The 24,969-nt window shown below is 41.8% G+C and overlaps 1 protein-coding gene across 3 annotated transcripts in view; it reads left to right on the top strand.

The window, feature by feature from the left end:
- Positions 1-13,463: 13,463 nt before the first annotated feature.
- The window catches only part of SNCAIP (synuclein alpha interacting protein), an 87,756-nt gene continuing 76,250 nt past the window's right edge, over positions 13,464-24,969 (top strand). For all 3 annotated transcript variants that reach the window (XM_058043772.1, XM_058043774.1, XM_058043776.1), the window contains exon 1: positions 13,464-13,557. The gene's annotated coding sequence lies outside the window, so the exon portion shown is untranslated. The remainder of the gene's footprint in view (positions 13,558-24,969) is intronic.

Below are 24,969 nucleotides of genomic sequence, written 5' to 3' on the forward strand. Positions count from 1 at the left end.
TGTTTTTGTTTTCCTGAGGTAGACCAGTTTGCTGTGATTGTTACAGCTGACCGGAAAGTTTGAAAATTCTGTGTTTGCAATCCCTGAATGCACTGAGGCTATCAATGTTTCAGGAGGGAGCCTGGAAGAGCAAGTAAGTATCTTCCTTTTGCTGTTTGTAGTCACCCCCAGTAACAACATGTGCAATGCACCCAACCATTAGGGTCTCCAAATTTTCAGCTCATCATAGAGTACAGGTGCTTGCATTTGTTCTTCTAATGTAAAAGCAAAAGCCATTGCAGTAAAGAGAAGATTGGTCTGATGTATTGTCCTTTATTTACCACAAAAATTCCTTTTTAAAGCAAATGAATGTACTTGCGTGTTCAAACATGAGCTGATAGGTCTAACTCCTGCCCTACTTTTTAGACTGTTAATCTCCTTGACTGAAAATCTTATGTGATCAACTTTTCATGAATTAGACTTCAAGGATTATAACTGAGAAAAACACTGACTTATAAAGGTGTTCTTTCATGCATAAGGAGAAAGGTTTATCCAGCTTAATCCTCTCTTTGCACAGCTTCTACTATTACCATGGCATGGGTCCCTAATTCTTCTGTAGCTAAAAATCAGTCAGCATTTCTCCAACACTCATCTCATTGAACAGCACCCACCGATTCCTTTATGCCCTTTTAAATTTCATAAGGATGTGTGTTTTAAATAATTTGCCTTGGCTAAACATGGCCCACCCACAGGTATTTATACCTCTAGTTGCGTGGGATTGTATGCTGCTTCATGTAGATGGAAAATATGCCCTAACGTCACAAACTTGAAAAAAATAAAACCAAAACAAAACCAACCACAAAACCAAAACCAAAGCCACACAAAAAAAAACAAACAAAAAACCCCCAGTGGTGATGAACTTATTTTTTGGTTTTAATAATGACACATTGGTGGAATAAACAAGTGTGTATTCCCATCAACTATCTGCATTTTTTTGTCATCAGCTGTCTGCATTTTTATGTCTTCCACATAATGTCCTCCATAAATTTAAAGGAAAATAAACAAGCCTGGGCTTATTCCACTCTGAATAAAGCACTGTTTTTAAGACTATCTGGATAGCAGAATTGAGAGACCTGATACTACCAGAGTAACCTGAAATCTAACCCCATTACTACAAACCTGAATGTATCTTATTGTAAACAGTGGCAAAAGCTTAATTTCAGAAGTATAGAACTTTATCAAATTAAACACCTTTTTTTAGCAGGTTTTGCACACACTAAATGGCTCAAAAAGAGCAGCAGGGTCTGTTTCACAGGATATGCAAAAAGCAAGCATAGATTAAGGGCCAAATGAGTTGACTTTTGCAATATGGAAACATGACATCTTTCAAAATCCTGACCCCAGTGAAGCCAGTGGAAATTTTGGGTTTTTTTCTTTTCACTAGAGCCAGAATTACATACTGTGTTGCATCCTTCAACACTTCAACAAATTACTTTGAATCCTGTATGTCTTCTTAAAATATATTATATGAGAGAGAGAAACCTGCTAAAAAGGATTATTTTAACTTAGTTAAGCCACTCCTCTTAATCACGGATTTACTGACAGTGTGCTGTTTACTCTGAAGAGCTATGTCAAAATAACAAAACAAAACAAGAACTAGCAACATAATATTACTAGTGAGAGTTATTTGAGACATTGAATTGCTACTTTCCATTGTAGAAGTTGGAGCTGTTACTGTATGCTTTGCTCATCAAAAAAAAAAAAGAAAGAAAGAAAGAAAAGAAATCATTATTCCATTATCTTAAAGCACAAAAAATATTCCAACAGGGCAAAGTAAAACTCTCCAACTGGCACATGGCAAATGAAGAGAACTCAAAGAGGATATATCTTATTTCTGTATAACATTTTTCCTTAAAAAATAGTGAGGCCTCTGTCACCAACCATAACTTTGACTACAAACCTTCATCCACTTAGCTAGTGGGAGAGTTTTTCAGTGTATCATGGTGTTCACAATATATGTAATACCTTCTGTGTTTCTGACTCCTTATTTTGGAAATCTAGTTTGACTCTAACTCTGATATACAGTGCTTTCTAATGAATGTGAGTATCTACACATATAATGAATTTGTCTTGGCTCTCATTGATGGAGTAGTTGATGGAATAATTGAAGCTGGTTAGAAGTTAAATTAATTCTTCTGCAGGATGCCCACCATACACACTATGCTTCCCTAGCATATTTAGTCTCAGCCATTCTGCAATCAGAATGAAGTAGAAACTCAGCTCTAAATGGCTTGTCTACGTTGTCATTTCTTGCCAGAGTGTTTGTGATTCTGACCATGATGAGAAATGCAGGATAAATACGGAGTGAAAATATGGAAATATGGAAAGGCAGGATTTCATAAATTATACATCAAAATGAAAGGAGTTAAAGTAGGAGAAGGAGATACAAGATGAGTGACAAATAGATCATGTCTATTAGGAAAATTATCAGGGAAATCAGGTGTGGCAAATAACTTGTTGTTTCATTTCAACAGCAACTAGTTGGGTCAGATGAGGTTATTCTGCTCATTATCTTTTTCCTGATAATAGTCTTATTGAGGTGGTTTTTTAAAAGTTATTTATTCCATACAGGAGAATGACATAAACTAGAAAAAAAAGAAGAAAATAATGCATACAGAAGGGATATGTCAAGTCAAGGATACTAAATCTAAAATAGCAGCTGGCTGAGACAATGTTTGGCATGGAGAAGAACAATGCCAGAGATAGGAATCTCACTGCTGGGTCAGGATTATTTCATACTCAACTGCATGAACTATTTTACCATTTCCTTTAAGTCAATAAGGCATTGAAAAATCATCCATCAATGCAGGAACATCTGCTATTTCTATGCAATGTCACAGCAGACAATTGAGAGTAATCTGACACTGACAGCAGTTTTGGATTTTTGTGTAAAGAAACATGTGGAAGAATTCTTCTACTCAAGGTGAGGGGCAGCCTCACCTCAAGTGCTGGGGGCAGTTTTGGGTGCCACAACACAAAAAAGGCATTGAGCTGTTAGAGAGGGTCCAAAGGAGGGTAACAAGGATGGTGAAGGGTTTTGGGGTGAAGCCGTGTGAGGAGGGGCTGAGGTCACTTGGTCTGCTCAGGCTGGAGAAGAGGAGACTGAGGAGAGGCCTCATTCCAGCTCTGCGGTTCCCCCATGAGGGGAAGCAGGGGCAGGCACTGATCTTCTTCTCTGTGGTGACAGTGACAGGATTCAGGAGAGTGGCATGAAACTCTGTAGGGGAGGTTTAGGTAGGATGTCAAGGAAATGTTCTTCACCCAGAGGGTGGCTGGGCACTGGAACAGGCTCCTGAGAGAAGTGGTCGCAGCACTAACCCGACGGAGTTTAAGAGGGTTTGGACAATGCTCTTAGGCACATGGTGTAGTTTTGGGGGTTATCCTGTGCAGGCCTAGCAGCTGAACTTGACTATCCTTATGGATTCCTTTCAACTTATGATACTCTATAATTCTGTGAATACATTTTATAATTACTCCATATTGCCTGCAATTCCTTAATGGAATTTCTGTTGCAGTTAACACTGCTCTGACCTATTTTCTCTCTGAATCTCCTGACTGTGTTCCCAACCCTCTTACATGCTGTAATCAAATTCTCACCCAGTCACACTGGACACAGTAAAATCTTTTCTTAAATGTTTTGTATATATCTCTTTGTGCCTTCCTTTTCCTGCTTTTAGAAATCCTTCCATTTCTTGTTTTAACTTGTGCTTGGAAAAAAATTATGAAGTCAGCCTGTAATCTTGACAGGTGCTGAGAGTGCAAATTCTACAGCTTTTCTTAAATTGTGTGGCTTCAAATGTAGATGCGGGGCTTTGGCACACATCAGTGTCAAATAACAATTGCTCTTGTTTTGTCTATTTTATCCTTGAAGTTCACAAATCCTTTTTAGCTAAGTCGCAGTTACCTCCATGATCTTCAGTGCTCAAACTTCCACTTAAATTTTATTTTTGCTGATATCATCCTTAAGTAAAAGAACTAACTTCACACCCTTAGGACCAGCTCTAAACTTTGCCTTTTCATGCTACACTATTTAAAACAGACACCCAAAAGCAGCAGCTGGCAAAAAAAAAAAAAAAAACAAAACACCTTGGGATTTTTGCCTGGCCAGAAGACAGCCTGTTTTGGCTGATGGAGGGTGATCCATGACCCTGTGAGCCTTCAGGCTTCATTCATAACTGCAATGTACCATACCTGGCCCGGGATAATCTCCCAAGGACTGAGGGATGTGATAGCCTATTGCTGTACAAATCCTGATAGTGTGATAGACACTAGTGATAGTGATAGATAGAGCATCTGACTGAGTAGGATTCTGGGTTAAACTCTAATTTTTGGTGCAGATTGTCTGAGATGTTCAATTTGGTCTTGTCAATCACACAAAGCTGTGTGGGGGAAGGAGGGCTGAATAGCTTGGTCCTCATGTTGATCCAAGGCCAGCTCCCACACCATTTCAAGTGACCAAAAGGCATTTCTAAACTATGCCAGCTGATTGTAGCTCTGGAGGAAATATCTGTGAGGTTGGCATATCGCAGTGCCAACCAATCATGCCAACTTCCAGTTCTTGGACTGGGAGGACAAATTGTTTGTAAGGATCCACCTATATGCTAATATAAGACTTCCTTGGAAATTAGGGAATGCTGTTCTAGCAGAATATAAGTTTCAAACCCCTTGGTAATCCTCTCATATTGCTAAGAGTGTAGAAGAAAGAGATTATATAATTTCACATCTTCATTTCCCAAGCTCTCAAGAGGCTAAGTATTCTGGATTTTTTTCACATTATGCAGGCACACCACAATAACAACCAGTATCTAGAACAATGGAGTTGTCACAAAGTGCAGAGGCTGGTACTTGCATGGTGGCCCATGAGTGGGGAACATGCTGCCAACAGAGATTCAAATAAGTCTGTTTCCTTCTGGAGAAAAAAAAATTGGAACCTGTTTCTTTGCCATTTCAAATAACAATAATATATCAAGGGAAAAGACACAAAAGAAAGAGGAGGAGAAATAGAAACAGCTGGAGAAAGAGAAAAATAACACTAGTGTAGTACACAATACTAGTAGGACAAATACAAAGAGAATAGGAATACCATGCAAGATGTGTTATCATTGGCTACTACTATCCTCCTTATGACATATTGGAAGGAAGAAAATAAAAGATCAGAGTTGGAATCTTCACGGGTGTAAATCAACATAATTCTTCTTTGCTTAGAAAAGTTATGACAATTTAGAACAGCTTTTATTTGGCTCATATTGTTTTTAGACTTTTTTTCTGGTTTTATTTTTGTAAATCACAGCAGTGATCACGGGACAGGGGATGGATGACATACGAACTGTGAATCCCATGGGGCATGACTGCTGTTTTGAGTTTTCAAAGTCTTTTGAATGCTTAATACAATGCTACTTGAATAACTAACAAAGTTTTCTTTGGCAAAAACCCTATTTGGTATAGAGCAACTAAATGATGCCTTCAAATGATAATTACCAAATTGTGGTATTGCTGGTTCATAATTACATGTGTGAGTGTTGGGAGAGGGAAAAGTTGACTCTGTGTTGAGATGTTCTCTCCATGTGGGGAGAACTTGTATTCCAGGTTAAGAGAGTATCCTGAGTTTGGAGGGATTTAGTTTAGACTTCAGTTCTGCTTGTACTTTGAAAATATGCCCTCTTCCTCATGAAGAACAATATGTTGTTTCTTAATTAGGTTTTGGTCTATTTTACCCACAGTCTTTATCTTCTTGTCAAGGGTATTTACAAAGGGTACCATAGTCCAATATGCTTTTATAATTGTGATTCTTTTATGAATTATTTATTGCAGACAAATAATACTTAGTAGCAACGGCAGAGTAGTACAGAAAAAAGAATATAAATAGTTTTCTCTTAATTCTCAAAACTTGAAATAGGTATCCGTTAGATATCAAAGATGGCAAAGAGATAGGTAATTACAACAGTGGAAGAAAACAACAGTGGGGCAGAACACAGAAGAGCCAAAGGAAAATCCTGTCTGAAATAAGCTTGTTTGTAACTGCCTCAACACAAGGTAAGACAAGCAGGTTTTCCTGTGGTTCTGCCCTCTGCTCTACTCTGCTTTGGTGAGACTCCCTGGCTTGCTGCATCCAGCTCAGGGGTCCCCAGCACATCACCCTGTTGGAGTGAGTCCAGTGCAGGGCCACCAGAGGGATGCAGCACCTTTCCCACATGGGAAGGCTGAGAGAATTGTGTTTGTTCAGCCTGAAGGGGAGAAGGCTTCAGGGTGACTGAATTGCAGAGCCTTCCCATACCTGAAGAGAGCCTAATGGAGAGGAATGTTTTCCAAGAACATGTATTGACAGGAGAAGGGATAATGGTTTCAGACTGAAAGAGAGCAGGTTTGTTTTAGGTATGAAGAAGAAACTCTTTGCTGTGAGGGTGATGAGGCACTGGAACAGGTTGCTCAAAGCAGTTGTGGATGCCCTGTCCCTGGAAATGCTCAAGACTGGGCTGGATGGTCCTGAGCAACATGCTCTAGTGGGAGGTGTCCCTGTCCATGGAAGAAACTAGAGGATCTTTGAGGTCCCTTCAAACCAGTCCATTCTATGATTCTGCGATTGTACAGAAATCAGCCTGAAACCTGATTTCTAAACCTTAAAGCACTCAGTTTAAGTCAGCTTGAAGATTAACAAGACACCTCCCCTTTTCCAGTAGGAATATATAGTAATATGTAAAAATCTTTAATTCTAAATGTTAATTATGGTAAAGGAAAGCAGAATTCTCCCATGTTTTTCTTTGTTCACAGAACTATTTCCAATCTTACAGATGGAAGCTCAGGCAGACAGGTGGTTTTAGTAAGCTCTAGTAAACACAGATTTGCCAAATAAGAAGTCATGTGAATGGAAATTTTTACTCCTTATGCGAACATTAATGTTCTGAAGCATCTTGTCAGCAACTGAGAAGGTGGAAACTCTCAACATCTGATCACAGCAAGAATCAGATGCTACAGGTGACACGGTCTTCTTCCAGGACAAAGCAATACCTTTACTAAAGGTAGCTGTATCCTTGTATTGATGCTCACACACAAGATGCCTGTACTCAACCATCTGTGTAAATGCCACATTTTTTTGCTGTCATCTCTCTCCATATGTTGAAACTCTGTTACTATTTTTACCCAAGATAGTGCCTTTGATAATGAAAAAAGTCTTCTGAGAGGTTAAGAAGGCATCACAATGAGAGTGGTCCATAATGGGAGTAGTGTGGCCAGTTTGCACCTTTACTTTTTTAAGATCCAAAGCAGACCACTGTATATTCTCATTTGTTGAGCTAACCCAGCAAATGAACCCTCTCTTCTAAGTGAGCTCAGAAGGACAAAGAACTGATGTTTACTTTCCAAGGAATAATTTCAGGGCTAGTTTTAGCGGTCACTGTGTCAAGTTCTTTTCATGCAGGTAGACATGCAGATAGATGTGTGCGTCTGTGTGCAACTGCATGTCTGCATGTGCTGCCTGAGATTCAGTAAGACAAGAGAACAGGAAGCAGCCACCTCTCTTAACTGCTTAGAAACACTTTGTTTTCCTCTGGGTCCCCCAGTTCCCTCCACAGAGAGTTATTGTAGAACTCTTCAATTCAGCAGAGAAGTAACAGGCCCCAATACACTGGTCAACCCCCAAAGCTGAAGCTTTTCTGCCCTAAGTTTATAATTTACCTTCCTTTTAGGCCTTTATTACAGTCAGCTGGTTTACAGACTGTTTTCTCTAGAGTGTTTTTTAATCATTATTTTAGCAATTACTTAAAGACTGTTTGAAATGTCTTGCTTTGATCTAACTCAGAAAACAGAATCTTCTGCCAAGGGATTGACAGTAAGCACAGATTTAAACTTTCTCAAAATAATGTTATTAATTGGGGCATCTTCAAAACAGTCAAATCAGTAGTGGTGTACTGGTTAAAGCTATAAAGTTTTTTATTAATTCACAGGGTTGCTGTGACCGGAATTCACTTCTGGCTCTTACAATAAGTTTATGGTGGTACAGATTTTGCTTGAGGCTCAAGTGAAACATAATATTTGGTCTTAATCCAAGTTAATGTGTTCCCCAGTCAGGATTTCCTCTAATGACTCATTCATACCCCTAATGAATTGAAAAGGATATGTGTAAATTGACATTGAACCTAAACTCCAAGGCTTTTGACTTTTTATCTTATCTCTGGATTGGCACCATACAACATCTTTATATTCTAATCACATTAAAAAACCAACTCTTTTTCCTTGTTTTTCTTGCCTAATGAGGTCACATCACAGAATGTGTGTGGAAGGGAGAAAACTGGAGTGTAATTCTGGACAGCCAACTCTTCGTATTCCCAGTATAAAACAGTAGCCAAGTAATCCCACAAAGCTCTAATGCTGTAAGATAATGCAAAAACCGGTCGGGTTCAGCTGCTTTGTGGGATCTGCTTCTGTGCATGCTCTCATCCTCTGACGCGTGCAGATTCACCCACCCCTTAAACAGGAGCATTCCCCTACCAAGTGATCTGACTTCAGCATGGGAGGGAGAAGGAGCTGCACCAGGGCAGTTAAGGAGCGGACATGTAATCCCTTGCTACAAATTCTGTCTTGCCTTGTGGCAACCATATCCATAGGTGGTCTTGGTACATGAAGCAGAGGAATAATGAAAGGAAAAAAAAAAAAAAGAGAAAGATTTATTATTATCTGTAATTTGTTGTGAGGTTCACACTTAGAAGCTTTCCAATTTTCCAAAATTAATTTTCAGAATGAAAATCTGTGATGTCAAATATTCAGAAATTCAATGCTGTGGGCTTGTATTACTGTCAAAATATCAGGGAAGTTTTAAGAAATCCTTTTTAATCTGTCCAAAAAATTTTTGGAAGGGGGCTTGAAAACATACTGCAAATACACAGATGTTATGGTAAGGAAACCTATAAGAACGGACAGCTTCCTATTTATATTGGGTGAAGTCAGAATCTCAAAACTCAAACAAGCTGAATGAGAAGATGAACAAAACATACATAATTTAACAGTGAAGCTAATGATCTATTACAACAACATTTTTAGGAGTATAGTAATCAAGATTAGATCACTTTCTGAAAAACATTCTCTAGTTCAACCAGGAATTGTGGGGCTTTATGCCAGAAATCATAGTAGCTGATTATGGTAATTGTCCCTGACCTTTTGATGCAGTAATGCCATGTACTAGCTTTCCAACCACACATACTATATTCAGTTTTTCTGCACAGCTGTGCCAAATATGTGAGCAGGACCTTGGATGTCACATTGTGAAATTCTCTGTGTGATTTATCCAGCAGAATAGATCAAATAAATAAGCATTTAATAAAGCCCAGGCTTGAGTCTCCTCTCTGCCCACGATGCTGCCAACTAAATGGCCTCTTAAGATTAGAGAAAATACTTTCTGCCCAATCCCAGAAATAAAGTTATATGCACTGAAAGATGGTTTTAAACTAATTATTTCTGGTTTTGTAAGCCTCTCTCTTCTTATGGATGAGGAACCGATCTGCATTCTTTTCAAGGCAAACTCTTGCTTTCTGAATTCTGCTGATGTGAGATTGGCCCACTGTGGGCTAACAGATCAGGTTCAGGCATTACAAGCACTGAAAACAATGCAAAAACACAGCAAAAAACCAATTATTTTATTTTATAGCTATGTAGTCACAATTTTCCTTCAGATGTAGCAGTTCCATGAATCTCAGATGGTCAACTTACTCATCAGCATATGTGCGTATGTGTCTGTCATAATCAAGGTGAAACAGTAAGTCATTACTTCTAGCAGTCTGTGAAATGTTGTCATCATTTTCTCAGCCTAAGACAATTGTGCCTATACCATTATTTGCTATATTCCTATATGCTTCTAAGAATTAAAATGGTTTTTCCAAATTGAGCAAAATTTTTTATATATTTATGGCAGGGTATACTGAAGGTGGGAAAAATTAAGAATGATGCTTTTAGAGAGTGAGATGCAAGGTTGACTTGATCTGTGTCCTGTTTACATCCACTCAGAATCTGAAAGGTGAAGCCAGGAGCAATTCACCTGGTTTGGACTCACTCCTTTGAAATCAGTAGATAAATTTTGTCATGCTCCAAAAATGCTCTTACTGATTCTCAAAGCTAAATGTGTTTTTAATATTTTTAATTTTTTTTTTTTAGAGAACATGTAAGTGCCCTGATGACTGCCCTGAATGACTGTGAGTCATCATGGTTCATAATTTGACTGAACTAAACCTTGTTCTTTGTTATTTCAGGAGATACTCTTACACTGTAATTGCTAGGTTTTGCTAATATGATACTGTTGGTGATGTTCCTTGGTTGAGATACTCTACATCAGCAGTCCTAGGTCACCATGTGGAAGTTCACAGGCTGCCTGTATGCATTCATTACATAAAGTCCCTAAGGTTACCCACTGTTAGAGTTACCTGTACAACACTGATTAGCCTTTACCAGCCTTAATGCTCAGGAAAAAATGGCAATCTACTGTATGTTGCTGAGCTCATCTCTTCTAGGCTTCTGCTGCCTCCTTTCTGTTCCTGCCTACCTTTTGCTTCACAAGACTGCTGCACATATCCAGGAACAAAAACAGAGACACTACCATTGGTCCTGCCCCGGAATATAAAAATCTATAAAAATCTCCTGCAGGAAATGTCTCCATGGGCTTTGTGCCTTAAGTATAATGTGGTTGTGTCTTCATGAGCAGTGTCACCAAGAACCAACTTTTAAATCTCAAACTCATCTATTAGAAGAATTTCAGCAGGAATGGAAGGTTTTGTCTTGTGTTTATTAAAGTCAATGTATGTGATCAGTGACGGATGCTGTGATTGCTGCTAACTGCCATGGGCCCTTGCTGTGGGTCACAGATCAGTCTGTTGTCACGTGCACCCAGCCATTCTCTGCAGCTGACACAAATACTGGCCTTGGCTTCACCACACAGGAATACTGAGGTTCAACAAGCCACTAAATGATCCTGCAGAGACGTACTAGAAAAACAACAGGTAACATATTTTTTAATCACTTTGCTCCATTTGGAACAGGATTATCAATGACAAGCTTTTTACTATTTCAGCAAATGTTTGTATCTGCACACACAGCAAGAAGAGAGATAACATTCTGTGATCTTATTTTAGACAAAAAATAATGATGGGGCCATATAGCTGGCAGTAAAAATCCATCTTGAAGTTCTTACAAGAACTGAAGCTGTGTATCATAATGTAAGGGTTTTTTACAGTCATATAGTCTAATCAGCACTTCTTATTTAAACACTATTTTCAGCAATGATTTCAGAAGTACATACACAAACAGGGTTATCAGTACTAATTGAGACACTAATATATAACATATACAAAGACACTTGGCAAGCTTTTATCTTACAAATTGTATTTGCATATGAATGGTGTTTATAGACTCTAAATTAAAATAAGATTTTTTTTGGTTTTGTTTTTTCATCAACACTGTTTGTCAGGCAGGTCATACTCCTATATGACATTGTGTTCTGGAGCTGACCTGCATTCCTTCCAAACCATTTAATTACACACAGCTGACCAACATTCCTGGATAAAACCACCTAATCAAGTGCATTACAAATCCCCCAAATGGTTACTAATCTCTATATATGTACAAGTGTGAAATGTGCAGTATCCAAATATCCTTTTCCTAAAAGTGAATTACATAAAAGCAGAAGACCTGTCCAAAGCACTCCTTTCTCCATGTTCAATATGCCCAGGTGGTTAAGATACTATTGCACCACATAGTTGTCTTTGCACATTAACACTAAAATCCATCACTCTAATTCATATTCAATTTGTTTTCTACACATCTTAAAAATGTAGTTTAAAAAGAAAGAAATATAACAGCTTTCCACTTCTGGGCAAATAGGTTAAATAAGCTGAAAATGCATAGTGCTGCAGCTCAAGTAATGTGTCATGGAGGGCTGTATTTCCTTTCATGTCTATGTTGCTGGGTTCAGATGACAAGCTTCTCAAGGTTGTTAGTCTGATGACTTTGTGCCAGGACTAAGCAGAACTAAAAGGAGGGGAGGAGGGGAGTTTGAGCACTTTCACTAGAAATCCCTACAGGAAGAACAGAGACGTACTTAGCTGGAGACTAGAGCATTTTCCCCATTTCCAGAGACAGTCGTCCGGAGCAGTGCTACGTGCTGACTGATGTAGGCAGGCTTGTGGTAGTGCTGAGCGTGCTCTGTGGGCAGTAGTTTTCCACAATGCCAAACGAGCATAAATTCACTTAAATTTTCTATATGCATCTCTCGGGCTTTTGCACTCCTCGCTCATCCAAGCAAATGAAATTTAAGATGCTCTGTGTTTGAAAGGTAAAAGCACACAAAAGCAGTGGAAGGTGGAAAGGTATATAAAGTGTTACACTTCAATACACAGGATGGAAAACGTGCCTATGGAAAGTAAGAAGGAAACAAACAAGGCTAAATCACAAAGAGGAAAACCCAGCCAAAGGGTTCACTTTTCTGCTCTCCTCGTGCTGCCGCCATGCCCGGGTGGCAGGGTGCTACCCGGGCTAACCTGCTTGTGCACGCACCACGCCTGCAGTGCCTGAGGGACAGCCGGCAGGTTTGTGCACCCATCACCCCTGCAGTGCCTGAGGGACAGCCGGCAGGTTTGTGCACCCGTCACCCCTGCAGTGCCTGAGGGACAGCCGGCAGGTTTCTGCCCGGCTCACCAAGCACCTGCAGCGGGGTCAGAGGCACCTTTAGCAGCCCTGTCTCAGAAAACGCTGGTTTCTTGCCGAGGCAGGAGGGACCAGCTCGACGGAAAGGCGTGCAAGGACGGCACCGCTTCTCACCTCGTGAACCTCTGTACAAGAGTGAAGCAGCGAGGCTTCCCAGGTTTTGCAGCAGATTAAAAAAAATAATAAATCCACCCCAACCCCACGGAGTTTTATTTTAAACAGATGCGGGCGAATTGAACTCGGCATTTTCACGCTCGAGCTCTGCATTTCCATTATTTTTAGCGCAGCGGCGTACCACGCACTTCGCACTGGTCATGCTGGAGCAGCGTTTTCAGACGCCGCGGGCAATCACTCCCGACGCGCGCGGTACCCGCGGGGCGGCGGTGGCGGAGGGGCAGCTCCGGGGGCAGCTCGGCGGCCGTGGGCCGGGCCCGCCGCCTCAGCCGCCTCAGCCGCCTCAGCCGCCTCAGCCGCCTCAGCCGCCTCAGCCGCCTCAGCGCGGGGTCCCGCGCAGCCCCCGCGCCCCCGCCCCGCGGGTCACGTGGCAGCGCCCCCCGCATTGTGACGCAGCAGGGCGGGGCGGAGCCGCCCCCTCCCCTCGCTCCCTCCGTCCCTCTCCCTCTCCTTCTCCTCCTCCCGCTCCTGCCGGCCGCTGCCCGGTGGCAGGGCAGGGGCGGAGGGCGGGGCGGCGGGAGCCGGGCCGCTGCCGGAGCGCTGCCTGCACCGGCGGGGAGTGGCGGGGGGCGGCAGCCGAGAGGCGGCACCTGGGTCCTTCCCCCGTCTCCATCACCCCGGCCGCCGTGGAACGGCCGCGGCCGAGCGGAGCGCAGGGGTGAGGTGAGCAGAGCGGAGCGGAGCGGAGAGGAGCGGACGGGGGCTTTGTTGCCGTCGACAGCGCTGCCCCCGGAGCGGTGGGAGAGGGGGCGCGGAGCCGAGCCCGGGGTGTCCCGCGGGTGGCGCTGGAGGCGCTTCCCCCGCCGAGGCGTCCCCGGGGGCGCGGAGCGGGGCTGCGGGCGGCGGGAGACGCGGGCGGCGGGCGGGAGCGGGGGGCGAGCCCGGCCCCGGCCCCCGCCAGCCCGCCCCGGGGAAGTGCTTTCCGCATGAAATCAGGGCTGAGCGCCTGAGGGGGGTTTCGCTGGGGCTGAGCACGTACGTGATGTCAGCCGCGCCAAGTGCCGCCGCGGAGCCCTGGTCGCGCAGTGACACTCGCCCCCGCCGCGGATCCGCCGCTGCTCTGCTCGGAGCCGGGCGTCCGGGCGGGCACCCCGCCGTCAGCGCCCTCCTCTCCCGCCGGGCAAGCCGAAATCTGGAAGAAAATCAAGTAGGAGTTGCATGTTTGTAACGGTGGGGAAACAAATGCAAAGTTGTCTGGTAGAAACATGCTCCAAGGCTTCTACTTGGGTCAGTCCAAAATCGTGTTTGTGCAGCAGCGGGGATCAAGCCTTTTTCCTACCCGCATCAATGAGTGCTTTATGTGAGCAGATGTATTTTATATAAAGAAGAGCTCGAGGATCAGGTTCCGATGGTACTGGATATATAAAGAAGATGGTTGGCTTAAAGCCACATCTCTTACAGAGATATTAATCAGTCACAACTGGTCCTCGAAAAGTCCCCTCACCCCAAAACCCAGCAAAAAACTGCTAGTGCTTGTGTTTTCCATGGAAAATCTTAGCATCTTAGCCTCGTTTTATACCTCAGCATTCCACCAGCAAAAGGTAGCTGAAAAAAGTGTTTTAAAAAAATAATTCTGAAACAAATCACTTGACTGTTGAACCCTTTTCTAGTATTTAAATGGCTGAAGGAAGATATACAATCATACCACTGGGAAATCAAAATAATTTTATATTTTGTGCAAATAGCACTGATTCTGCAGCCAGAAATTATATTGAATGGTGTGCATGCATTTAGCCTTTTTTAACATCCTGTAGCAGACTTTTAATGGTGTTCTGCCCTTACTGAATTTAGGAGTTATGTGCACTGCATGTGCTTCCAGCAAGCCATAAAAAGCATGACCTGTTGCCTTACTACCACCCATAAACATGAGATTCTTCACCCTAAAGTCCTCTACAACTCGCTCATGTGTGAGCTCATGATTGGTGGACTTGGTAAACCACTTCAGTCTTCAGACTGCTAAGCCTGCAAATATGCCGTGTGGAATACCAGAGCCATATTTTGAAGATTTGGCAGGTAAGCTGAAAAGCTGGTTCCAGGAGCAGGCTTGGAGAATTGCTCAAGAGGTAGTTCAAACACAATGAGAAGCACTTTTCATCTGAATGAAACAATTAGAATTTGACCTGCTCAGTAGTCAAAGAGACACTTGCCTCATCACTATATGCAATTTCTGAAAAGGCCTGTAATGAAAAGGCTCCCTTTGTAAGGGGTATGTGGTATAAAGCTTGACTTGTGCGCACTGGCCATTTTGCTTAATACAGTCACTTACAGTGTCTTAAACTGGCAGTTCACTTACTTTTCAGGTGTTTGTGGTTTCTGGTCTGTGTCATTGATTCAGTGGGCTGCAGAAAGCACATGTGTGACTTGCAGCTTTTAGAAGAAGTGAGTAAAAGAAAACCACATCAGAGTATTGTCCCAGTGTAGAGTTACCTCCAAATTCAAGGAGACTGGTTAAAAAAAATCTCCTTCTTTTTTGAGCAAGAAGTCCAGTGCAGGCTACTCAAAATGCTTTTAAGTGTCATTTTGGAACAACGAACTGGAAAGTCTTTTGGGTAAGGAAGTTATTTGTAGAAGATAGTAAGTTACATTAGCTAGAAGCTGCTTGTCTTAGTATCTTTCTGTAATGACAGCAACATGGAAAGTGAGTTTGTCATGAGTTCTTTGGGGCTAGCTTCCAAGTTTACAAAGAGCTGCATGTAAAATTAGACTGCTTGGACAAGGTGACTGAAGGTACCCTTGAAGATTCAGTCCCTTCACGGAGTACTGTGAATCGGTGATAAATCACTTTTTTCGTAATCGCAAAACCACGATCCCAAATATTAGGTATTTTGTAACTGTTTCTTGACTGGGCATCAACAGAACTTAAAAAACTGTGAAGTGTTCCTCTGCTTCCCAATTGTCCATTTCTCCTGGCAGCTGAAATCTGTTCCCATGTAGACTCCATAGGTGCAAGAAGTGTTCATGCCACACTCACCTGAGGTGGAATACCACCTGCATTGGCACAGCTCTCTTTCTCACAGTGCTCTTCCAGGATGTCTCAGACCTGTACCTAATTCCCCGGCAGCTCTGTCCTTGGACATTTGTCTGATTAGAAGCAGGAAGGGGAAAGCATGACAGCCCTGCTGCAGTTGCTGCAGCTTCTCTCCTCTGAAATGGAGACACACAGGTAGTGCTGCCTCCACGTGCTGGATATGCCAGCAAGAAAGAGGGAGCAGACAGCCAGAGGCAGCCCCGTGGGGTGGCTCATCTGTCACAGACAGCAGCACAAAAGTCCTGTTGGCAGTGGTGCAGGGATGATGGTCCTTGTGACATTGTATGGTGTCTTGAAGTACTGATGCTGCACCTCATGAGCACAAAGACAGTAGTTCAGCAGCCTTTGTGGGATGCAGCAAGTTATCTCCCTCATCTGGTGTTCAAATGCTTCAGCTGATTAGATGAGGTGTGTGGCAGAGCTTTGTCTGCATCCTTGTCTGTCTCTGATTGTGTGCCTGAAGCTCCAGAGGCAGTCCATGAATCATGACAAAGGAGGCAGGGAACAATTATTTTTATTTCAATTTTAGAATAAAACTGCATCTCTTTGCAGGTAGATGTCACGAGGAGAATATTCTCGTCCTTCCTTGTGCAGCCATGATAATTAAAATTAATGCTAAGTAAAATAAAGAAAAGTTTATATTTTTGTGCTAGTCTGTAAGTAATCTATTTGCCAGTGCTTTACTCTGTGTTACTTAGCAAATGCAGTGGTTTTTTACAGTTGAAATCTGTATGATCACTGTCAAAATGAAAAATATGTTAGAAAAAGTTGAGAAACATTGGATTTTGGAAGGGCAAATAGTAATTCTTTTCAGCTCTTGTCTGAATAGGACCATAACTAAACTAAACTGAAGGAAATGGTAATTGGCAAGAGGACTTGGAGTAGCGTTGTGTCTGAGCTCGCTGTTTTTCTGGCAGATCTGTTGTTTCTCGAAGGAGGTAGAAAAGATAGGCTTACATGAAGCAGGTGCATAGTAAACACAAGGGAATTTCTCTTTAAATGCAAATGTGGTTCTACAATAGATTTATTTCCACAGTGGAACCATTGGAAGCAAGAAGATAGAACATATGCATCCGATACTTTATTGATTTAAGTCCCTAAGAGAGTTCTAAGCTGAGAGGGGGGAAATAATTAATTAATTTTTGTGGTAGAAATATTGTCTACTATTTACCTGTCTAAGGTGGAACTGTGATTTCATCTTCTACAATAAAGCACCAAGTGATTCAGAGGTCTGAAGGTCTTCAGAGTTATCAAAGAAAAGTACCATTCAGCCGCCACAATTTGGCAATTGGGGCAGTCCTTCATTAGGTATGTTTTCTCGTGTGTTAGGAATATTTACAAAAGCTTATTTTGAATATGAATATGGCTGATTTGCACTTCATAAATAATTACGGAGCAGCGCTTGAAAGTGTATTTTTTCTGGTTGAAACATAGCATTAGGTTTGTGAGGTTTACTGTAATCATTTCCTTTTTGGTTCAATTTCCTCCTGAGTTCTTGTTTGCAGTCAGACTGCTGGCATTATTTTTGTTTATACCAGATAAAAAAGCATTGTCTAACTTATCTTTTAAACTCAATACAGTGTACTACATGACCTCTTCTTACATATAAATCCTCCCCCTTCTTCCCCCTTCTGTTTTATTGTTACTGAATCAATCTGGAGCTTTCCTTTTAAAATGAAATTCTAATCAGGAACTTAGCATTTCCCTTCAACCCCCCCTATTTTAACCAACTTGTTTACATCTGTGAGTAAAAATCAGGCTGTGCTGCATAGCTGTTTTGGAACAGGCTGCCCAGAGAGGTTGGGAAGTCTCCTTCCTGGACCAGCCTGGACATGATCCTGTGCAGCCTGCTGTGGGTAAGCCTGCTTTATCAGGGGATTGGATTCAATGATCTCCAGAGTTCTCTTCCAACCCCTGCCATTCTGTGAATCTGTGATGTGCATGGCAGGGGCACACATGAGATTGTGATTTGGAGCTGTGGCTCTCTGCAGGTTAGTCATCCATGTAGTTCTTTTGCAGGATCTTGCCATACTGACTGGCCTCTTTTTCTTATAGAATTAGGAAATTTATAATAAATTAATTATAATTATAATCAATAAAATAATTTATAATAAATTAATGCCTTTATTTATATTACCTTTAATTAATACCTTTATTATAAAGGTATTTATAATAAATAAATACCTTTAACTGCTTATATGTGCATGTCCATTCCTCATGTTCTCTTTAACTAAAATTCAGATGTAAATATTCTGCCTTTTGTTTGCTATGCTGTCAGTTCCAGTTGAGTCACAGTAGTAAATTTATGAAGATCCCATGAGCTGCTTTTGAAAGGGCTCAAGATTTTAAATATTGAAGTTGTCAGCCTGTTGAGACACTTATTTGAATATTTGTAAAAGCTGTCTCCAAGATGCTTTTAAGAGCAAACAAAAAAAGGGCCAAACAAAATGAAGCAAAATATATCTTGGAAATATACTGCCCACAGAAGCAGAAGAGTGCTAGTAAGGTAAATAAGCTGTGTCATTTTCCTTGACCTACATTCTGCTGTGCTAAGTATAAATGTGCTCATTTCTCCTCTTGTTACATGGAGTCTTCAGTTATGTGTCCTAATTATGTTAATGTCTAGGATATTACCATTTTGTAAACTCATATGCTGAGGTCTGGATAAAGCACAATATTTTTGGTTGTTGCTAGGACATGGCCAAAAATTTACCTTGAGTTACAGAATGGAATCACCAGGAAGGTGAGTTACACTTACATCATTAATTATTTGCTTCTCATTAACGTTGAAACTCTGATAGGCTTGGTGCTGTGACCACTTCCCTGGTTGAAGAACCTTCACCCTCTGTGTGAAGAACTTTTTCCTTATATCTGGTCTAAACTTCCCCCTAACACAACCTCAGGCCGTTTCCTTGGGCCCTGTCACTGTCACCACAGAGATCAGTGCCTGCCCCTCCTCTTCCCCTCACGAGGAAGCTGCACCTGCAGTGAGGTCTCACCTCAGCCTCCTCTTCTCCAGCCTGAACAGACCAAGGGACCTCAGCCACTCCTCACACAGCTTCACCCCAAGGTCCTTCACCATCCTCCTGGCCTCCTTTGGACACTCTCTAACGGCTCAATGTCTTTTTTGTGTTGTGACACCCAAAATTGCCCCCAGCACTGGAGGTGAGGCCACCCCAGAGCGGAGCAGAGAGGGACAATCCCTTCCCTTGCCTGGTGATGCTGTGCCTGATGCACCCCAGGATGTGGGGTGTTGCTCTTTTGTTGACAGGAACTGAGAGCAATTCTTATAAATTCACATTTATAAGGCAGAGGAATTCTTCCATGTGCTTGATGCACACCAGGATATGGTTGGGCCTTTTGACTGCCAGAGCATGCTGTTGACTCGTGGTCAACTTGCTCTTGATCCAAACCACCAGATCCTCTTTCATGGGACCTTTCATTCCTTCTCCAGCCTCTCAGTCTGTCCTTACAGCCAGGAGTGCCCTGTCCCAGGTGCAGAACATGGCTCTTGCCCTTGTTATGCTTCATGTGGATGGTGATTGCCCAGCCTTATAATTTGTCAAGGTGTTTGCAGGGCATCTCTTCAATGGAGTCAGTAGCTTCTCCCAGTTTAGTGGAATCTGCTGGAATGGCTGTGCCTGGTGACTGGAGGTTTTGCTGTGTTTGAGTGCTGGGATGCTCAGGTCCAGACAACTAATTGAATTGGAGCACAACTGTGCATGTGCCCAGGGTTTCCACAAAGAGACAGGCAGCAGAATGTTTATCCCTGCACCCAAAACTTCACATATTTTACTAGCTTGCTTCTTCCCATGGTAAATTGGCCTGTTTGTAATCCCTGCTGCTGTGATCCAATTCCTCCCAGGTCTTCAATTGTCTGAGTCAACATTAGCTCTTGTGTGTCTTTATACTCTCCTGGTAAGGCAGCAAAATATGCTGAAAAACTGCATTCCTTCTTAACTTCTGGTTGTGATTTAGCAAAATGCACACAAAATCTCCTCAGAGTGAGTCATTCACTGTGCAGTCAGTTTAAGAGCACGCGTGGATCTCTTTGGTCACTTGCTGGACAAAAGATAGTAAGCCATCCTTGAGAGGATGTCTTGCTTTGTTTTTTGTAGCCAGTAGAGGCTAGAGCCAGTGGAGTACAAGTAGTGTTGCTGCTGTGCAGTGAACCGCTGTTGGAGAAGAGGAGGCCTGAATTTGAAGGATTTTATCAGCTCTGGGTTTCTGCATCACAGTAAATTCTGCGCTTGTTGGCAGCACTAATAGATAAAGGCATTGGTGTCTTGATGTTCTTCTGAAATTACTGTCTTTGAATCCGTAGATAGCTAATGTGCCTGCTTGAGTTAAGGGTTCAGAATCCAGCGCTGGCACTACTTTGGAATGGAGAGGAGTGAGTGCTGTTTACATGTCACAAGGCTTCTCCCAGCTGCCTGTAGAGTGTATGGTGTCTCTTCTGTAGACAGCAAAGGTGGATGAATTGCTGTCCTTGAAGGTTCAGGTTAATCTGGCCTGACGCTGTAAATCCCCGCAGGAGAGGCCAGCCAACACATGATAAGGAGTATTAAGGGAAGTTCTCCACTATTCCAGCTAATGGAATTTAGCAAAATGGACACTCTCTCCAGCATATGTTCCTCATCAGGTCCCATATGCTTTACAGTATGCTTCCAGGCTTTTCTTTTTGCAAATGCAGTTTTTAGATGAACATATCTACAGTAGCACTATTTCTGGATGTGTCTACACTGCTATCGAGTAATGTGATTGTGGGACATGCAGACAGCTCTGTAATTGCTTTGATCTGTATGTGATGTGAAGACATGCCAGCCTAGACTTAAGAGAGGGCTTTCCAAGCCTTCTGGACAGATTATTAAACCATGCTGAAGTCTGCTTTCATCTGTCTCCTCTGCTGTTTTTAACTGTCCTCTAGATTTGCACTCTTGTGGATATGCCTACACGTGCTGACATAAACTCAGGACTGCATGCCCACTTCATGCCTCCTGCAGCATCGCTGGGGGGTGCTCTGCATCTGGGTGTGTATCCCTTATTCTTTGTACTGAGATAGTCTGCTTTTCTGTGGAGTTTAACTGACTGTCTCACTATTTAATTCCCCTCTGTAAGGAATTAGAGAAAGGGCAGAAGAGTGTCAGAGAGACTTCTGGCAAATTTCCACTCCAAAAATTAATTTTATAGTCCCTATTCCAAATTTGATTGTTAAGTTCAGCCTTAAAGAACCAGGCCATCCAGGCCATACATTTTTGCAAGTGTTAAAATCCAGATGAGAGACCAGGTTAAAGGAGCTATGTTAGAAAGTGAGCATTTTAAAATGTTCTGTATCAAACATTGAATCTAGAGCACAATTATGGAGGGGGAAAAAAGTGGAATTACATAAATGATAGGAAATATCAGTAATAACAGTAAGGTCACTATAATATATAAAACACAATCCAATTCTGTTAAAAGGATTTGGAAATATTTTAAAGAGAAGGACTGTATATGTTTTTTCAACATTTCAAGGAAGATCCTTGCACTGATAGGAATTTCTTGTTTTGGTTTGTGGAGATTTTATTGTTGGCTGGGGATTTTTTTTTTTTTTTTTAGTTTATGTAGTGAGGGTTATTTTTGGTTTGTCAGATTAATTGTTAAGGTACTCCATCTGCTTGAAAATGAAGTCAGTGAACCTTCTTATGAAGGGACTATATTGAGTGAGTGAAGTTTGACAACAGATATAGTCGCACATCAGATTTTAGTAACTTTTTTATGCAGAAATTGATTTTCTTTCTGCATTAAAAACCAATCAACCAACCAACCAACCAAAAAAAACCCCAAAAACCTGATCTGTATCTAAGGATATAGTCTGAAAACATCTGTCAAGTGTCTAATTCTTGCACTGTGCATTTTCCGTGCTATTTAACAAAGATAAGGGAGAAAATGTGGTTTAAAAATTAGAACATAAAAGGATTCGCTAGTGCAATTTTTTTTTTTCATGCCAAAGAAATATTTCACATAAAATCAGTACTGTCAGACAAAGAGGAATACAAAGTAGACTCTCGTTTGTTACTGTGACATGAGATATGCTGTAGAGGAGTAAGGTGAAAGTGAGCTTTTCAGCCTGGTCGAATGCTACAGCTTACTTGTCTGCCAAGAAAATATTTTGTTTCTAGACAAATGGTTTAACTGAAGTAAATAAAATATTTTTATCTTTCATCAAACAATTCTTTAAAAGAAGTGTTTCTTACTCCTGTCCTTGACACCTTTCTGAGGAAGAAGAACAGCCTTATTTCACTGGATGCTGCACAAGAATGCAAGCTAAGCCTGGTTTCTGCCTCATGTGGTCTTGAATAAATTATCTAATTCTTTTCACTTATGAGAAGAAAATATAGTGGAGAACTGCAAATTGACAGTAGCAAAATCTTTTTGTAATATGGCAATCAAACAGTGCCTAATATTTTTGTTATGAAAAGAATAATTCTTTATGTTAAATAACTCCAGCACCTTCAAACTGTGAAGTTCAGAGTGTGGGACAGAGAATGGGACATGCACCTCTTCTCTGGGCAACCCATTCCAGTGCCTCACCAGTCCCACAAATTAGGATTTGTTCCTAATACCGAAACTAAATTGGCTGGTTTTTAGTTTGAAACTCTTGCCTCTGGTTTTATTTCCACAAATCATGGTACAAAGTGCCTCTCTAACTTTGCTGTAGGCCTTCTTCAATGAGGTTTCCTCAGAGCTTTCTCCAAGCTGAACAATCCCAATTCTCTCAGGAGACATGTTCTATCCCTTTTATCATCTTCATGGCCCCCTTCTGGGCTTGATACAGAAGGTCCATGCCTTCCTGTGGTGGGACCCCAGAGCTGGACGCTGCAATGGGGTCTCACCAGAGCAGAGCAGAGGGGCAGAATCCCCTCCCTCCCCTGCTGCCCACCCTGCTGTGGCTGCAGCCCAGGACACGTCTGGCTGTGTGGGCTGGGAGTGCCCATGGCTGGGTCATGTCCAGCCTCTCACCCACCAGCACCCTCAAGTCCTTCTCCTTGGGGCTGCTTTCAATCCCTTCATTCTCCAGCCTGGATTGATACTGGGAATTGCCCCAATCCAGGTGCAGTACCTTATTGGACCTCATCTCGAGCCCATGTGCCCTCATCTTGAGCCCGTCCAGGTCCCTTTGGGTGACACCCCACCCTTCAGGAGTGCCAGCTGCACAGTCAGCCTGATGTCATCCTCAGCCTTGCTGAGAAAACAGTTTGTCACGGTGGCCAAAAGCTGGCACATGTTTCTCAGAGGTGGTGGAGTCTCTCTCCATCCTTGGAGATACTCAACAGCCACATGGATGCAGTCCTGGGCAGCAGGCTCTAGCTGAGGCATGGGCCAGGCGTTGAACTGGATGATCTCCGGAACTCCTTTCCGTCCTCCTCTGTTTTGTGGTTCTGTGAAGCACTGTGAAAAGAAGAAACATTGTTATAATTAATACACACAAGGCTACAGGGAATAGCCTGTGTATCTGGCTCAGTGATAGTGGCTTTGCGCGCAGCTAAGCGCAACCCAAAACACGGCAGGGCTGTAGCCAGGAAAGATGTGTGCTTTCTTATCTGGGTTCCGTTTATTGAGCCTTTTGGTGTCGGGTATATGGGGTAAGTGAACTGCAGTGAGAGCCACCTACCACTTTTGGCAGGGATCGGTACAGTCTGGGGATGTGGACAGACACACAGGGACACCTGTGTGCTCCCATGCATCTTTCTGGCCTTTCTGCTGTAGTTTTTTGTGGCTTCCTGTAAGCCCCTTTGTTTCCAGCCTCTGGATGGGGGTAATAATGCTTTCTATCCTGTAATACTGTAAGACTGTGAATGAATTGAGGAGTGTTTGTGAAACACTTGGGCATTACTGATGAGTATCCATAAAAAAAGCTACAAGGATATCTTCTGCTTGCTATAGGGCTATGGCTGTCTAAGATTTTAAATAAATTTAGACTAGTTAAATGCTGGATGGGAGAACACAGGAAATGAAAACGCACACCTGATATTTCCGAGTAGTTTGGGTGTGCTCTGTGTAAGACTGATCACCTTTTGCAAAGCATTGAAGTGGGACCCTTCAGTTAGTCCCTGCATCAAAATCAGTACAAGCAAGAAATGTTCTCATGCCTAAATTTTGTAACATTGTGGGTTTTGATGTAGTGAGGTTCATTTCTTTAACAAAGTTTTGGTTTTTTGTTTTTTTTTTTTGTTTTTTTTTGTTTTTTTATGAAGGGTTTTAGGAATCTCTGAAGATAGTACAAAATTTCAGCTTAAAATAATAGTACTACTTCTAATTGGCATTTCTGCTACCTCATCCCGCTGTTTATTACAGCACTTAATAGCTGCACAGCTGAACAGTAGTGCTGGTTGTATCTGCTGCCCATAACATTTTAAACAAATAATATTGGATAGCAGTATTCTACATAGAATAGCATTATATAGCTGCAGAGCTGCAGTTGCAGTCTATATCTCAAATGAGAAAATAATGACAGTTTCAGAAGACAGCATTCTGGTTTCAGGGGCATAGATGTCTCTCAGGAATAATTTAGTTGTTTTTCACTGAATATTCCAGTTTCCACCAAACTATAATGGAAATAAAAGGTTTATTTTTGACAGTGCTTAAATTTACAGTCGTTTGCACTGTTTAATTTTTAAGAAGTTTTCCAAACAACATCATAGTCTATGTCTATGGAATAAAGTATGAAAAAATCTACAGTTTCTCTACTGTCCTAATTTTAATTTTATCAAAATGAAAATATTTGCATAGATGTTAGTGGTCAAGTGTCATTTCTAAGTCAGAGGAAAGTTGATGTTTGCAGTGGAAATGATAATATTTTTTAAAATTATTTTCAATGCTTTTTGCTTTAAAAGTAAATATAGTAAAAGTAAAATCTGTAATACATGCATATAGTTTTGTCAAATTTATTTTTTTTCATCGTGTAGTGTCAAATGAAAATGGGTTGGTCTGAGTGACAAGGAACGTGAGTTCTGAGTTTTTTGAGTTCAAAGTTTGTTTGTTTGAGTATGAGGTTTGGTTCTTCT

This window comes from Melospiza georgiana, chromosome Z (assembly GCF_028018845.1).
Source record: "Melospiza georgiana isolate bMelGeo1 chromosome Z, bMelGeo1.pri, whole genome shotgun sequence".
In the NCBI taxonomy this organism is placed as follows: domain Eukaryota; kingdom Metazoa; phylum Chordata; class Aves; order Passeriformes; family Passerellidae; genus Melospiza; species Melospiza georgiana.